Raw genomic sequence first — 17,942 nt, 5'->3', positions numbered from 1 at the left:
AATTTCTTTTTATTGTCCCCTTGAAATTCATACTTGTTAAGTCATGTACGACCAGAATATGCAGCTAAAATAACATCTCCCTCCACTGTCTCTCTTTCACTAATGCACTTTGACTCTGAGAAAATTCCAATTCACCTTCATGTTACCCTGGGTACCTTGCTGTAATTATCTTCTCCGTCATTCACTACAGTCACACATCTCCAATTTTGTTGTCTCTCCTTCCTTCCAGGAGATGCCAAGCAGACATTCCTTGAAATATTCTTGCATTAAGACCATTGTTTTCAATTTGTCAATCATGGTGGGACCATAAGAAAATGTGTGCAGAATAATTATATATGCATTTTCTTTCTTCTCTAGGAAAAGAAGGAATTGCTCAAAATATATGTGAAACTCTTTTTGAGTTTTAATTCTTGGAACATAATTTCCAGTAAAGTGGAATTTATAAGAAAATAGTTTCTCTAAGTTTCTAACATCTTTTGGGGGATATATTAAAAGAAAAACTATACAGTAAAAAAATCATTTTAAGAAAGAAACCATTCAGTTTCAGAAGGTTTAACCACATACTCATTTTGAAGTATTTCATTGGTAAAAGCAAACATCTTTCATGAAGAGGGAAACAGAGGCAGACATTTTATCATATGTATGAAGGTATTTGGCTCATTATAAATATTTAAAGTAAAACCACAAAAGGTCCATTCTAAATCAATCTCTGTCTTTGACTGTTTCTCAAACACACACACACACACACACACACACACACACACACACACACACACACACACACACACACACACACACACACACACACACAAAGTCAGCTTTTTCTACAGCCCACAGTATTTAGTTGGGTATTTAGTACTTCTTTTTGTGTTATAATGGAAACCAGGGGCCCAGCAGAAGGAAAAGGATCTGTTCTGGTAGCTCTCAGTCTTTATATTGGGTCACTGGAAATTTTTCACATGAAACAATAATGCTGATAAAGATGGTGTTCCCCTTGTATGAATTAAGCCCGCTCTTACAGCTAGGGTTGGCTTAGCTTGCCCAAGCACTGGACCTCCAGAAGAATGTAGCAAGGAGACAAGTAACTGTATCAACTAGATCAGAATGAGAGTCGTTACCTAATTAGCTTACTTTCTCCTTGTATAAACAACAGCATAACTGGTGTTGCAAATTATAGAAATTTTAGGCAATCATTTATCCCAAATAATAAACATGGAGAATAATCATTATGAATTAAATTTTAATACAAGAAAGAAAAGTACTAAAGATGAATTAACTATCAGCCCTCCCTACACATTCTAAACTTTTTAAGATACAAAATGAAATATTTTTAGAAAGTTTAGATCTTTACTACAAATAGAAGCTATTCAATATCTCTCAGGAGGTAAGCCTTAGAAATCTCAGTAACAGCAGTATTTTTCAGGTTCTTCACTTTTCTTTCCAAGATAATGAGCTATAGAAAATAATACCTTTGTGTGTTTTAATATGCAGTAAAAAAGGACTTTATGCTAGTAGGAAATTTGAATCAAAAGTACAATAATATAACTTTTCCTGTGTGTAACTTACCTAGCACCTAACACTCATGGCCTTAGTTAATAAAGGTTATATTATAAACAAATGTTCAAACAGAGAACTAAACCTCTGCTTCAGTTCTAAAGTTTTCTTGGAAAATTTATCAACCAGGCACACAATGTTTCTTTACAAGTCTTACCAATTTCTGGGCACATCATTACAAATTTTCTAATCCTTACAAATGTCACATTGCCTGTTAAAATAAATGCCTTCGCCTGAAAGAATGGCAAATCAGGAATGCATGTACCTGTACATAGCAGCATCTAATGAAAAGACGGTATAAACTTGCAATATATTTTCAGTTGTTTTCATTACAATGTTAAAGAGAACTGTACCAATAAACTCCAGGCAATATAAATAAAATGTTCCCCATGTGGTTTTTAAATCACAGAAAAATGCAAGGGTACATATTCAAGCTCAATCTCTAATATTTTCATTAACTCAACAAAGTTATAAAGTTTCCATTGCTGAAATATCTTCAATTAACCTAGTTTATAGCCTGTAAGGGCTGAACTCAATCAGTTACTAAAATAGTTGTTGTTTCTGATTAATTATTTCAGGATGGCTAATTGAAGGCCAGTGCTATGTATGTCAAAGTCATTCACTTGGTTACCAATGACAACAATGAAAATTACTTTCCCAGAAAGGATTCTGAAATCTGGGCCTCTGGCTAAAGTCAGTTATTGCAAAAGTGTAATAAATATTGGAAATAGAGGACCTGTCTATTCCAATACAAATAAATGAGTATTAATCTCAAGATCGTGTTTAAAGGCTGAAATGGATTTCTATAATTTACACTATCTATGTAATCCATTAAAACTAGCGAAATGGTCAAGGAACATCTGGAAAATACTTAAAAGAAATGAGAATATGGGGCTACAGAATAAAAGACCACACTGCTGATTTACTAAATCAACTATTAATACCTACTGTTTAGATATTTAGCTGTTTAGCAGCACAAATTATTTTCATAAGAAAATTTCTAGATTACCTTACTTTGCAATACTAGACTACTGAAATATTCCAAAAGTCTTTTAGAAAGTCTGAATTTTGACAGACTCATAGCAAAATCATAAATTGTTTGTTTGAAGTACTATATCTGAAAGTATGATCCTAAGATAGCCGACAGTGAAGACTTTTGCAAAAGACTTTCTCCACAAGAATTTCCTGAAATAAAATGTGGGACCCTAAACTGTGCTAGGCATTTCTGTATTAGTTTGGCTAACTATTTTTCCTACTGCATAAATTTTAAGAAAATGGAGTTCAAGCAAATCACCCAACCTGCTACACACACACACACACACACACACACACACACACACACACACACACGTACCAAGAAATAGTTTGAATTTGGGGCCTCTTGCTTGCTACTCAGGCACTCTATTTGAGCCACAAGCCAACCCATATTTGCTTTGACTATTTTCAAATAGAGTCTAAATAAGAACTTGAATTTATACCTGGGATGACCTAGTCTGATTTTCCTATTTATTTACACTTTCTGTGTGCCTAAATTAAAAGGTATGTGCAACTGTGAGTAACATTTTTAGTTGATCTGGAGCCTTGAACTCTGCCTTGGCTGGCATTGTACCGTGCCTCTCCTGATGATCACCTCACAAGAAGCTAGGATTACAGACATGAGCCAACACCACCCCTGGCCCTTCTATATTTTCATAAAGCTTTCATAAAAGGTTTTCTCTTATATAACAATAAAACCTTATCTTCTTTAATATGGATTTATTTTTCTCTTTCTATATTCTATGACATGAAGCCAATGTACACTTGAATCATATCCAAAAGCAATGCTTAAACAGTATTACCTCCTTTGTAACAAAACTTTAATATTGTTTCTAATATTTTTGTCTTCTGTTTATTGTATTTAACTTGAAAAGCTTTCTCAAACCTTGAAAGGAACTTAATGAAGTATAAAACTTAATTAAATGACATTGGAGTAATTCCAGAATGATTCCAGCAATTGAATATCTTTTTAATTTCTCATCAATAGAAAAAATAAGAAAATTTCCCAATTTAAATTTCCTACAGTAAATCTAGAATCTAACTTTTAGACTATAATTTCACACTTACTATATTTTTTCATCTTCTACTAAAGAATTATGGTACACACGTAAGACATGTTTCTAATTGTTTTTATCATATCACATCCCCACATAGTAAAATAACCTTAAAAGAAAATAGAAGAAATTAGTTTTCAAAGTACAGTTTAGCTTATACTTACAATTTATACATATCATACAATGAAATACTTTATATATATTATAGGATGTGAAAGATGAAGAGTATATATTATCAGTTAGAAAACCTAGAGTTTCAATTTTAAAATAAATATGAGTTTTTTAATATTTCAAACTAATTTCAAAAAATTGGAATGCTCAGAACCTAGATGTAATTGTAGAATGAAGAGTTAGTTCAGAATATTTCTTATTGCATTAGTAATTTAAATAATGAAAATAATGTTGTTCAATATTGATTCAAGATTAAATACATTCTATATTAGAGTTCTCTAAAAAACAAAACTAATGCAGGTAATACAGATAGACAGATGACAGATACAGTATACACACACACACACACACACACACACACACACACACACACACAAACACACATACATTTCTCTAAGAAACTAATTTAACAAGGAGGCTAAAGTCCACAAATAAGCTGTTCATTGATCCAGCTGGGTAGTTAAAGAATTCAAATCAAAAGAGCCAATGATCCACCTGAGTGTAAAGCCTGAGAATCAGAGGAAGTAGGGCCAGAAGATGGATGCTTCAACTAAATAGACAGAGTTTGACTTGACTTTTTAATCTACTCAGGCCTATAACAAGTTAGGTGATGACCACCCACTCTGGACTTACTTCACCATTTCTAATAGTAATCTCATATAAAAATACCTCAGCACACAGAAATCATGTTCAACTAAGTGTCTCGGCATCCATATGTCCAGTCTAGTCAACACACAATATTAGCCACTGCAAAGACAAAGAGAATACATTGGAAAAACCTAAGTAAACATCACAAATAAAACTTAAACTTCAGTCATATTGCCATTAAGAAAAAGAGAGAGCTGGAGGCATAGCTCAAGTGGTAGAGTACCTGCCTAATAAGTGCAAAAGAACTTATGTTTAAATCCTCAATACCACCAATTTAAAACAAACAAAGAAAGAAAAGAAAAAGAGAATTGCATCTATCCTACTGGTTTCATCCCTTTTACACTAAAGATACTATGCGTTCGTTTAGTAAAATTAAAAATATATGACTGTGAAAGCATTACTACTAGTGGTAGATATTATGGTAGCCAAAATAGAAATGTTATTAGATTCTACTGTAAGGAAGGACTTCAAAAAACAACTGACAAAGATTAGAAAAGTAGTCATGATTACTACATTTCATAAACCATTAAACAAATCCATCAATATTTACCTACAAAAATATATGTGAAAATGAAGAAATAGATTACTAAAAACAAGCAGCAAATTAAAAAACAATTAACTTTTCATATTAATAGTTACATTCCACAGGAACAGGTACACAGGAAGCTCTAACTATGTAGTATGTCACTGCATTCAAGAGAGAAGTAAATATAGTAAAATGTTAAAATATAATAAAATCAGATGCTATGGAAAGGTACATTTGTTGTTTATAGTAGAGCCTTAGTTTTAAAAATAGTTTTATTGTTTTTGAAAATATTTCTAAAAAACTAAACAAACTGCACTCAAGTAATATCAGACATAAAATGAATGATTAATTAATTTTGCAACATACAAACACCATTTGCTATTGTAAACTCTTCAACCCCCTTTTTCATTAATTCATACATGTACTTGAGCATTTTGTTTTATTAATCCCAGCATACGATTATAGATTAGTCAGTAAGCTTTCATTTTAGCCATGTTTACCTACCCAGCAAATCTCTATTCACTATATTGTTTTGCTTTATAATGGTTGTAGAGCCTATTTAAATTGTTTCCTATCATTCTTTATGCAGCTAAAATTTCATACCTGGTTTGGTTAGTGTTTAGTAAGGTTAAAAAGGTATTAACCTTCATGGTTACAATACATGCCATTTTGAGTAGTATCAGGAATTTCATCTGAGGGGTTGTCATTTCTTAGGTTTGGTATTTCTATTTAAGTCAACAACCCATTTAGGCATCTTGTGCTACAAAATGATAACAGAAATCTGCTTCATAGACTCGGAAGAAAACTATAAAATGTCTTTTAATGTTAAATAAGAAGAAAGAGTGTTATCCAGAAAAGGTGTCTAGTGATGGAAAACCGTATCTCAGCTCTGTTCTGCCACTCACTCTCTGTGTGTGGGCATAGGCAACCCACTTCCCCTGTTCCAACCTATGTTTACTCCTGTGGAGATAATGACACTGTCCTGCCACCTCACAGTATTGTCATGAGGCCTAAAAGAAAGGATGCATGTGGAAGTGCTTTAAGAATTCTAAACCAGATAAGCATATATATAAGACAGAGCGTACCAAAATCAAAAACAGTGACAACAGGGGATAAACCAAAGAAAAAGAAAGAAAAAAAGAAGTAACTACACACAGTATATTAAAAACAAACACCAAAAAACCCTCTTGTTCCATATCTTGGAGCATATTTCAATTAGCATCTTTTTATATGGTCATATGTATACAGCTATCAAGCTATCATGATCCTCTGCTAGGACTATCCTAGACATATACTAATTATTACAAATGAGAGAAACCACAGAGCCTATGTTTCTTTGGGTCTAGCCTACTTCATTTAATGATTTTTTCCACACATTTATATTTCCTTAGGAATGGGCAATGTCATTGTTTCTGATGGAGGCATAGAATTCCATTGTGTACATATATACCACCTTTTTCTTGATCCATTCATCTACTGAGGGGCATCTGGGTTGATTGTTAGCTATAGTAAGTAATAATGCAATGAGCATAGTTATGCTCGTAGTTTTAGTGTGGCTTTATTAGTGATCATGTGGGTAAATGTCCAGGAGTGGGACTGCTGGATTACCTGATTTGGGGAAAGGAAGGGAAATAACAAAATGATGAAACCAAGGACAAAGGGTAAGGCAGCAATGCAACAGCAATACTCACTAAACACTATGCTGGAAATGAACTTTACAACTTGAGGGTGTTGAGGAATCATGGGGGAGGAAAAGTGGGAGAAAACAAGGCAGGGGTAACAATGTTCAACAAGAAATTTACTCATTGCCTTACTTATGTAACTGGAATTCTCTCTGTATATCACCTTCATAATAAATTAAAAGAAATAACTCTAAACCATTCCAGAACCTCCTTGGGCTTTCCATGATTCTGATCTGCTAATAAAATTAAATCCCTAAAATTATCTAAAAGAGTGATTAGGATAAATTAATTTAAAGACTAGAGAAAAAGTGATGTATATAAAAATAAATGTATCTATTGCAGAAAACATTTCCATGAAAAATAAATTATAGCTAATGACATTGGAGGAAGGAACTGTTAAAACTAGAAGGACTTAAGGGAGGTGCAGAAATTTTTCGAATGATATCTTTCAAAAATTGGTGATTAAATTAACAAAGACATTAGCTGGAACAGAGTGGCAAGACTGAGAGTATCAATATTATGGCTTTTCTGAACGTAGTAGCTCTTAAAAAAATATGTCCAAAGGACTGCTGCAGTGCCCAAAAACCTTTCAGGGATTCATAAGGGCCGATCATTCTCATAGAACTATGGGACATCTGCCTCATGTGCTATGCTAATGTCTGCATATACTACAAAAACATAAGATGTAAAAATTGGTGCATTAGCATGTCTAGCTAGGTAACTACGACTTCCTAACACCCCAATCATCAACTGATGTACTCTTTTCTTTCCTTATCAATGTGTCCACATGATCCAGTCACCTCTCAATAGCAGCAGCAGCTGGGAACCAATCCTTGAACACATGAGCCTTATGTTTATCTGAAGTGTTAAACTAGAATATTGTCAACATTTGACCAAAGTAGGTGACCCAGTGAATCAAGGTTTCCTGAATGACTAAAATGGAGGTCATGATATTATGCATGAGCAAGCAGATGCGTTTAAAGTGCAAAATACACCAATGGATTTTAAAGCAATAAGATACATAAAAGTTCACTGATAGAGTTTCAAGTTTCACATTATAAGAATGTCTAAGAAGGACTATTTATTGAGTTATAATAGAATACAAAAATAAATACTGTAATGATCCAAAGGCATTATTGAAATAAAACTCCATCATTTTCCAACCAATGTAGTAAGCTACACCAATTGAGAGGAGTGGAGTGGTAGAGTCTAAAGGAAATTATCTAGCCCATTATATCTAATTAATGCAATTTGGTTTGGGACAAACATATTTTGTACTTCTGAGCTGCCATGAAGGTACAGGCTAAAGTTTTCTTCGAAGAGACTTTACTAAGAATCCTACCTCTTTCTTTCTTCCCTGATCATTCCTATTTTTATCACCACCTACTTGATATCTCACTTGATTAATAAATTATTTGTAAACAAGCCTCATCTCAAGGTCTCCTTATGAGGAATTCAACCCAATGGCTAGCAAAGGATCATTCAACTTTCAAATTGGCGAGCTCTTTGATATTTTGGTAAATGAGGATCAATTGGGCAATTTCAGAAATGGGGGAGTTAATGTATAATTTCATTTCAGAGCAATATAATCACTGATAATTATGAACTGAAAGGAAGAGGAAAATTTACCTGTAATAACAAAAGTATCAGCAATAACAAAAAATCCTGATTATAAACCTTGGTTCATTTTTCAGAAAGGGCATTATCAAGGGAAATATTTTTTGAGCCCATACCAACTCTACCATTCTGCAGGCTATACAAAATGGAAATAATATAGCACAGCATGATGGGACAGAAAAAAGAGATCTCACAGAAAGCACACGTGCATGCTTACAGAACAAGATAATCAATAAAGAAGAAAAGAAAAGTAAAGCCAGAAGAAAATGGAGGAGGATGGTAGATTGATATCCCTGAAGAAATAGAAAAAACAAAGCACAAAAGATGGCCAGTAAAAATAAATGCAAAAATGTGTGAAGACAAGGGGAGGTGGACAGAGCTGAAAAGACTGTATGAAGTGTTTCCAGGTACCGTACTCCAGCACTGGTAACACAGAATACAGCACATGCCACATACTACTACATACTACCTCTTGGTTCATTTTGCAATCAATCATTTAGGCACTATTTGCACAATTCTCACACTTCTGCATTATTCTTTTTCTATATCTTCTTTATCCAGTTCCCCTTTTCCTATATTTCAGTTGGTCCCTTAATCAGTATTTTACGAGACCACAAACTTCTTTCTCTTGTCAACACATGTTCCAAAAAAATCAATAAGCAAAGAAAGAAGTAGATATATTACAGAGTGCCTGTCATTTTTTGGGGGGCTAAGACTGTAAGGGATAGTTACTTTCAGAGAACCCAAGAGATAACACTAGTCACAGAAAGCAGATCTGTACGAAACCATATTCACCTAAAACTGCCTTTGCCAGTCCCAAAGGACAATGTCATAAAAGGAATCTCAGGGACTATATGTGTGTACAGAAAATCCATGCCTATTAAGAAAAACTAAGTAGAAACATTCAATAAACCTTCTCTCATATTCTGCATAAGCCAGTATGAACGGTTTCACATACTGCAAGCTTGCAATAAAGAGATAGTACTCAGTACACCTGTGTAAATTGCATATATTAAATGTAATTATCTTTTTTATGATTAAACTTTATCAAAATTATCCTTAGTAACAGAATTCTATCATCTATCAAAAATAGGCCAGAAAGTAGACCATTTCAAAGTAATTTGCTGTAGTATCTACTACATTTCAAGTAAATCAAAACCTTGGAATGATTTTTGTTTAATATTTTCTATTAATCTGTTGTTATACTAGTTGTTTTTGTAAGGGAGCTGAACACAACATGTTTTGGTTTCAACAGCATGTAGGGATTTCTGAACTGCTTCCATTGAAATTTAGCCCTGGGCCACAAAAATCTATCAAAAACAATGTCAAAACTGGCTTCATATGGGCTAACTAGGAATTCCCTCATTAAAAGACTGCTTCTGACATAATTTTATCTTCGTGTTAGGAAAAATGCATTCTAGAATACAAAATATTTCTCCTCTAAATTCAAGAAAAAGCACTATCCTTCACAATGACAGCACATAAATTAAAGCCATAGACCCGAAAGGCTGTCAACCTGGGGACCAGAGCACTCAAGATGTGTGCTACAATATAGCACAAAAAGTACTTAACTTGAGCCAAGTCTATTTCTCCATTTGTATCAAGAAACAAGTGGGTTATAAAACCAAATCAGAGCCTCAAGAGAAATCTTTTCATTTATTACAAAATAGCTTCAAATCAAAAAAACGTCAATTTTGGAATTATAGCCCAAAGCCAAGAAATATTGGGCTCAAACCACAAGAACAAATATAGTTACCTGATAGTCCTTGGGACCAAATGGCCAAGCCCAAGGCAATCCCTCATACTGTATCTCTCAAGAGAGTGCTGGAAGATTAAAAGGATTGGGGAACAAGTTGAAGTACTTAGAGGAGTGTCTATCCTCCAGAAACTGATCATACATTGAGGAAGTGCAGCAAATTTTGTACAATAACCATTTTGTAATAAAGGCAGGATTTATGACCCTAAAATACTGTAAAATAAAAAAATATTTTATAGTTACTTGCAGAAGGAAGAACTCTGATTTATATAGCCCTTGTTTTTATGGATGTTAATTTCCAGGAAAAGGTTTAACAACAGACTTTAGCTATCTTAGGTGAAGACATGTAAATATACTGTAAAAAAAAGTAATGAATACATAAACAGCAAAGAGTTATACATTGTAAAATTGGTCAAAAAAACTTTATAGTGCAAAAAAGATAAATCAGAGATCACTACCAATCCTGTATTTTATCATTACCTGACAATTTGCCAATACACTGAAACATTAAAATTATCTAATTCTTAAATTCAATCATCTTTATTACTAAGTAACTTCTCTAACTTCAATGGAAACACTAATTATTAATTATATTAAAAAACTATACATCTAATAATCCTTCATTCTCTTTGAAAATTCAGATCATTATTTTTTAATTATAAAAACAGCATAATACCAGAATATAATATTTAATTTTTGATATAATCCCTTTAAAATTTATAGAAATTTAGGATAATAAGCATTATACTTATATTAGTGATAATACCAGAGTATGAGAATGACAACCAAGATCATCAAGGTAATTGATTTTTTTTCTTATGGAAAATCTCCTTTGTTTTGTTGTGCTGTGTTCTTTGATGGTGGAGATGCTTTTCTGTTTATTTGTTTTGTATAGTACATGATAGGCAAGGACAGTACCACTAAACCATATCCCCAGCTCCACTCTCTAGACTTTCACACAGAAAGAGAATTCATTTTTGTGCTTACATTTGTCCCAAACAGTGGGTAGTATTTCACGCAATCCCCATTCTCCACCATGCACATCCATCTTTGTGAGTCAATATGTGGTTTAAGTGTCAAACATTTTTGGAGGGACTCTAACAATTGATAAAATTGGACTTAGTGACAAGTTTCCAGGCATCCGACTAAAAGAGAGAAGACATTATTCTTCAAATTAAATACAATTTAAATGCTCCATATTATCAATGCACAGCATATATTTCTATTGCAAAGGTAAATTTGGGGTAAGTTTCAATTAGCAGCATTTTTTCACTCAGCATTAAACATGATTCTAAACTCTTTCTAAATACATGGAAATGTTATATTGGAGAAATGCTCAGAAAAGGCCCAAGTGTAAAGAACTGAAGATTATGTAAGCTTTGGTAAAAGTCTCTTGTGCTACATTTTCTCAGCTCTTAGATGTAATTCTAATAAAGACCTTGGACAGTGTAGTATAGCCTACCATACAGTTTCTTTTCAGTTTTATGGAACAACAGGGATTTGCAAGCTTTAATAAATTCCCAACTACATCCACAGAAGATCCTCTCTGGACTTCAACAAGTATAAAACAAACAGTAATGAGTTGCTGAGGTGACAGGATATTTATTTGTTATTATGGCATAGGAAAAAAAAGTGCATCCATGGCATTTGTTCTCATCGTGAAAATGGGGCAGCTTTTGCGCAACATCCTTCATCACACTATCATGTCAACAACTGATTTAATTAATGTGAAAGATAATTTCTTATCTTGTAAATTATTATTTTGTCACTTCACAAATACCTCTTGAGGTCTGGCATAAATTCAAACATTAGCAAGGTCGTCCGCGTCTACACCACAGAGAAATTTGAGGACTAGAGAAGAAACTCAAAAGGCAGAGCAGCAAGACTGTATGCCTGTTTTACCTTTATTTTTATACATTTTTGATAATAGTGTTAATATATTCATAAGTATACTCATAAGAAAAAATAATTGTACTTCATAGTATAGCTTGTGTATTGAAAGAAAATAAATATAAGACAATGTTAATTGTGTTTTATAGGAAACATTAGGTTGAAGTGGTGGTATATATATATATTCAATCAGCAGTTTTTTCTAAATATTTACTGATCACCATGCATTTGCCAGACCTTGTGCTACATATTTAAGATTTTTTTGTAATAATATAAAACCTGCTCTCACAGAACTTGTGATTTGATGAATGAATGTACAAATGGGAAACAGTAATGTAGTACTATCACTAGCAAGTGTAAAATAACTAATTGAGATGGCTTTGAAAGCAAGCAAGCATATACAAAGAAACCTATCTTCAACTTGAGGTGACTGAAGAAAAATCGAGAAAAACGTCTTTGAAAATAAAATGGTTGGGTTAATAGCAAAACAAGGGGAGCAAATTAATGTAGAAGGAGAAAGACCTGACAAAAAGAGTGAAATATATAGATGTCTTATGATATGTTTAGGAATCACACTATCCTTTGGATCTTGAGTGTTCCCCAGAGATCATATGTTAAAGGTTTAATCCTCAAGTTTGTAGCATTCTTGGGAGGAGTTGGAACGTTAGGACATGTAGAACAGAGGAAAAAAAAGGTTATTTGAAACTTGACCTTAAAGGAAATATATAGATAATTATATATAATATATAATTCCATCTCTTCCCTTTTCCTCCTCCTCTCATCCTCCTCCTCTTCTTTCTCAGTCTCTCTCTCCCCCTCACTCCTTCCTGCTCTCTGTCTCTCTCTCTCTCTCTCTGTCTCTGTCTGTCTGTCTCTCTCTTTCGATGTATATACATACACACATACATACATCTTCCTAGTACTCATGAGATTAGCAGCTCTCTTCAGCACAACTCTCACATTTATGGATTGTGTACCTCACTATAAGGGAAAAAGCAGTCACCTAATCAACCATGAACTGAAGCTTCTAAAAATTAGGAGCCCCAAATAAATCTTTTTTCCTTTTAAGTTGATTATTTAAAATGTTTTGTCACAGTGACTGAAGCTGACTAATACAGAGAGGTGGAATGAAAGAAAAGAGAAAATAAATCATCAATGTAAAAAAATCCATGGAAGCCAAAATGTAGATAACGAAATGAGAATATCAATATGAACCTGAAAAGCACATCCACTTAGGGACACTGCCCAGGTTCCTATAAGCAGAATAAAACTAACAAAGCTTTAATTATAGTGCTAATAAAGGGAATTTCTATGTAAGAAAAAGACCATCTATTGCACTAGAAAGTTGTCTATAATTTAAGATAATAAAATACAAAAGAAGTCTCCACAAGCCATGAATTAAATGCTTGCTCCCAGAACTTTATTTGAACTTCAATATTAAGTTCATATTGTTAGTTCAATGATCACAAGGTTCCCACTGTGTGTGCGTGCACACACACATACACACACGCACACAAATACACACACATAAAAATGTGTCTTTCATTTTAGTTTAGCAAATTAAAATAACAGCCTTGAAAAGACTGTTGATTTTTACTGTACAGGAAAATATTTCAATCAAGAAAAATTGGAAATAACCCTTATTCTGCTTTTTGTAGGTTACTTTTAAAGATAATGTGAAAAAAATACTGACTTTGGTAGAAATCTTCTCAAAACATTTTAACAATAAGGATAAGATTTTAAGTAACAACTGCTAAGTGGGTAAATATATGTATAAACATGTACGCATGTGTATATATACAAATATATACAGACAAACAAAGATAAAATATTTAGAATATTAAAACTAAGAGCTGCTCAGATATCCTTTTACAATAAGATCACTTGGTCTGTCCACATTTCCAAGTACTTAATAATTGATAACAAACAACACTGATATGTCTCCATTCTACCAATAGCTAAGGTAAAGTATTGTGCCAGCGGGAACTTTACTTCAGAATTTCTGCAACATAAAAATTGCCAAATAGCACAATCTCCTTTATTCAACTTTAGCCTTCACTGTTTCATTAAAATGTTTTTATATAATTTTCATTTCTTGTTTTCTTAATGGATCAATTTACATTTCAAAAAACTTTTCTAAACTTTTCTGAATTTTAGCAAGCTATTCCTTTTTTAAATAAAAATGTTTAGGTTTTCAAAATTTCCTCATGAAAATATAGATTAAGGAGCTGGTGCTGTGACTCAAGTGGTAGAGCACTTGCTGTGAGCTCAAGAGCTGAGGGACAGCGCCCAGGCCCAGAGTTCAAGCCCCATGACAGACAAAAAAAAAAAAAAAGAAAAAAGAAAGAAAGAAAGAAAGAAAGAAAGAAAGAAAGAAAGAAAGAAAGAAAGAAAGAAAGAAAGAAAGAAAGAAAGAAAGAAAGAAAGAAAGAAAAAGAAAAAAAAAGAAAAATATAGCTTAAGGGGCTCTGTAGCTCAAAGTGATAGAGCACTAGCCTTAAGCAAAAAGTCCAAGGACAGTTACCTGTCCCTGAGTTCAAGCCCTACAATTGACTCCCGCCCCATCGTAAAAAATCCTAATATATTTTACTATTCATATATTGCATTATACATTTTAATTTTAACTTTGCTTTTTATTGTTATTACAAAGGTGAAATACAGACATTACAGTAACATAAGACAGGTAAAGAGTACATTTCTTTTCAGACAAATTTACCCCTTCCCTCTCTCTCTCTCCCAGTTTTTCCTCCTGGCTCCTTTGCCTGACAAGTTGGATGGTTCATTTTCAACTAGTAACTATTAGTGATACGTTGGATTACCCTTTGTCCCTCCATTTGACACAGGTCTTCTTTGACTTTCAAAATGCTCAGCTCTTTCTCTTGTAAAGGTATATATAGATGCTCTCCTCTAAACCCTTACCAAAAGAAAAATAAGTCTTAATTACCAGGTCTAGCAGGATGTTGCTTCCCTAGCGAGGCCTTTTCGCTGTTCACTTAGAATGTGTGTTCATTCTGAATGCCTGCTTGCTTAGGCAAGGCATCATTTCTTTCCCTCACAACAGTTGCCAACTTGATATGTTTGTTTATTTAATCGGTCTTCCCCAACATAATGCAAGTCCTGAGAGACAAAATATTCATATCTATTTGTCTACCAACAACAACACATATGTTAGGGGTTTGGTAAATATTTATTGACAAATGAATGAATGAATGATGTCTGAATAAAGTGAGCTGATGTAAAGTGAGACAGAGAACCATGAATAAATATGGAGTATAATCTTCATAAAAAGGGTCTACAAATGCAGGCACTTCAAAAATAACCAAAACACTCTTCTGTGAATTTCTCAAGAAATATCATATGATGCAACTGTGAAGTATAATAATTTTCTGTCTAAGGAATACTGCCAAATTTCAGTTTGCTATCTAGGAAGTCAATCTGAATCTTAAGACAATTTGAAATGGAAAACATGAAAAAAGGATCTAAAAAACAAAAAAAATAATAAAAATTTGTTTCACACACAAAATATTCAGTATCACAAATCATGCATGGATGGTCCTGGGAGATGGGAAGGGATGGGAAGGGGAAACAAAGGAGGAGGCTACAATGCTTGATAAGACATGTACTCATTATCTTGCCCATGTAATTGTAACCCCTCTGTATGGTATTTTCACAATTAAAAAGTATATTTACACCTACGTCCTGAGGAGAAATTGAGAATGTGTGAGACCAAAACCTTTCCATCTAAAGAATTTATAAACACCAACAAAATAGGAAAGAAAATTCACTCACTCACCTTCCATGCAATGTGGTTTTGGCATGACAAAACCATGTCAAATCCAATATCTAGAGAATGCAGCCACCTACCACTGAGCTACCCCCCACCCCAGTCTGATTCCTTCTTCGAATTTTTATATTGTCACACAATTTAACAAATATAGCACTTTGAATAATTTCAAAAAAAGCTCACATAACTGTTTATTTGGGATAACATGGAGGGAGAGTTAGCCTATTAGTTGGTGACTTCAAATAATGTAGCATAATAGTCATTATAAAGAAATTGATGCTATAAACGTCCCTCTACATGATGTGTTAGATAACTCTCACAAATTTTTTTCTGATGATGATAATGACATTTGAACTCAGAACCTTGTGCTTAGTAAGCAATATGCTTAAAGCAAATGCTCCCTAGCTAAAGCAATGAGACCTTATTTCTGCTACTGTTGCTGAATTATGGCTGTGGTATTACTAGATTTCATGAGAATTCTGGCCATTGAGGCTTGCATATTCCACATACCTGTCTTAATTAATCATCAAGGTTGGCAAGCTCATTTTAAAAAGAAAATATTAAACATCTTTTTGCTGGGCTGTCAAATATTCACAGTTCTAAGTAGTTGAGAAATAAAATATTGAAGAAGCATGTTTAGGAATGTGAAATAAACAAATGATGAGCTTTATCAATCATTGGACCTGAAAATTCATTCTAGTTGTATATTTTTTTGGGTCCAGTCGTGAGGCCTGAACTCTGGGCTTAGGCACTGTCCCTCAGCTCTTTAGCTCAAGGCTAGCGCTCTACCACTTGAGCCAGTGTCACTTCCGGCTTTTTTCTTTTTGCTTATGTGGTGCTGAGGAATCGAACCCAGGGCCTCATGCATGTAAGGCAAGTGCTCTACCACTGAGCCACCTTCCCAGCCCCTATCAAGCCTCTCTTAATGTAAACTGCTATTCTTTTTTTTACATATGGCCTGGAATGTTGAAAGTAATTGACATCTTTCCTAAAGGGGAAAGGAAGAGAGTGGTACTGACCTTTGTAAGTCATCGGCCAAAGTCTGCTGTAGAACAAATATTGACAACAAATAATCACAAAGTCTCTAAATAAGAGTATTATATACAGGTATAGAAATCTTGCCTTATTTCGTCATTCTCTTAGGGAGCTGTGCACATATAAATCCACATTTGATAATAATAAAGTATTAATTCTTTAAAGTCAAATAAAATATAGTGTTTACATTTCTTAGGTCTTTGGGGTTAAGGGGGTGGGGGAGAGGAAAAGTACAATTACAAAAGCAGTAATTTCTTTCTTTCTTTCTTTCTTTTTTTTTGTTGTTGGTCGTGGGGCCTGAACTCTGTGCCTGGGTGCTGTCCATCAGCTCTTCAGCTGTAGACTAGCGCTCTACCACTTGATCCTCAGCCCCACTTCCGGCTTTTTTCTGCTTATGTGGTGCTGAGGAATCTACCAAGGGCCTCATGCATGCAAGGCAAGCCCTCTACCACTGAGCCACCTTCCCATCCCCCAAAGCAGCAATTTCTTTAATGTTATTTTTCTTGATCAGTAATTATTGTGTGTCGTGAGACTACATTTAGACTATATTCTTTGAGATGATCTGCAGAACAATCACTTATAGAAGCTGTAAAAAAAGAATAAAGGGGGGCTCTCCTAGTCTCTGAATTTTTTTCCATAAATATTTCTGGCCTTTGAATAGTTTATTTATATTGTATATCACAGTTTCCACTGTAGACAATGCTGATACAGATTTATTGTTCCTCAGTTTTTGCCTTGTATAACATATAACCAAGAAAGGGGAAACCAAATATGTGTTTACTCTAGCATGTCTTCAAGTTGGTGGAATTCTGTTCCAGGATATAGAAAGGTCTTAGTGAAAAATCATGCTCTTGATTAAACATCTGTAACTCTTCATCATTCTTACCATAGTTTATTTAATATCTATTGTTTAATATCTATTAATATCTGTTTGCAATAAAATTTAACCAGGTGGGGTCTTAACCTGGTTTCCCATTAAGGCATGGTAAGTTGTATACCAAAGATATGAGTTGTTATTCAGTGTGTATGAAGAGGATTATGTTGTATTAGTTTTTATTGCGCGCCTTTTATATATGTCCACATGAAGGATACACACTGGTTCCATGGGCATCCTTTGCTGTCAAGCCATTGTTGTGAAGAAATCTCGGCAGTGGCCTGCCCCACCCCACATGGGAGAATGCTTTGTTAT

At 33.8% G+C, this 17,942-nt stretch overlaps 1 protein-coding gene and 1 pseudogene across 4 annotated transcripts in view; one reads left to right on the top strand and one right to left on the bottom strand.

Annotated features, from left to right (window-relative positions):
* Positions 1 to 17,942, bottom strand: part of Immp2l (inner mitochondrial membrane peptidase subunit 2) — an 864,225-nt gene that overhangs the window by 551,614 nt on the left and 294,669 nt on the right. The gene's annotated exons all lie outside the window — the stretch shown is intronic.
* LOC138809992 (voltage-dependent anion-selective channel protein 2-like) overlaps positions 1 to 17,942 on the top strand; it is a 41,214-nt pseudogene that overhangs the window by 7,362 nt on the left and 15,910 nt on the right.

Source organism: Dipodomys merriami, unplaced genomic scaffold (genome assembly GCF_024711535.1).
Source record: "Dipodomys merriami isolate MVZ:Mamm:240054 unplaced genomic scaffold, mDipMer1.0.p SCAF_5, whole genome shotgun sequence".
Lineage (NCBI taxonomy): Eukaryota > Metazoa > Chordata > Mammalia > Rodentia > Heteromyidae > Dipodomys > Dipodomys merriami.
Note: the sequence above shows the minus strand (reverse complement) of the source record. Positions and strands in the feature narration are given on the sequence as shown.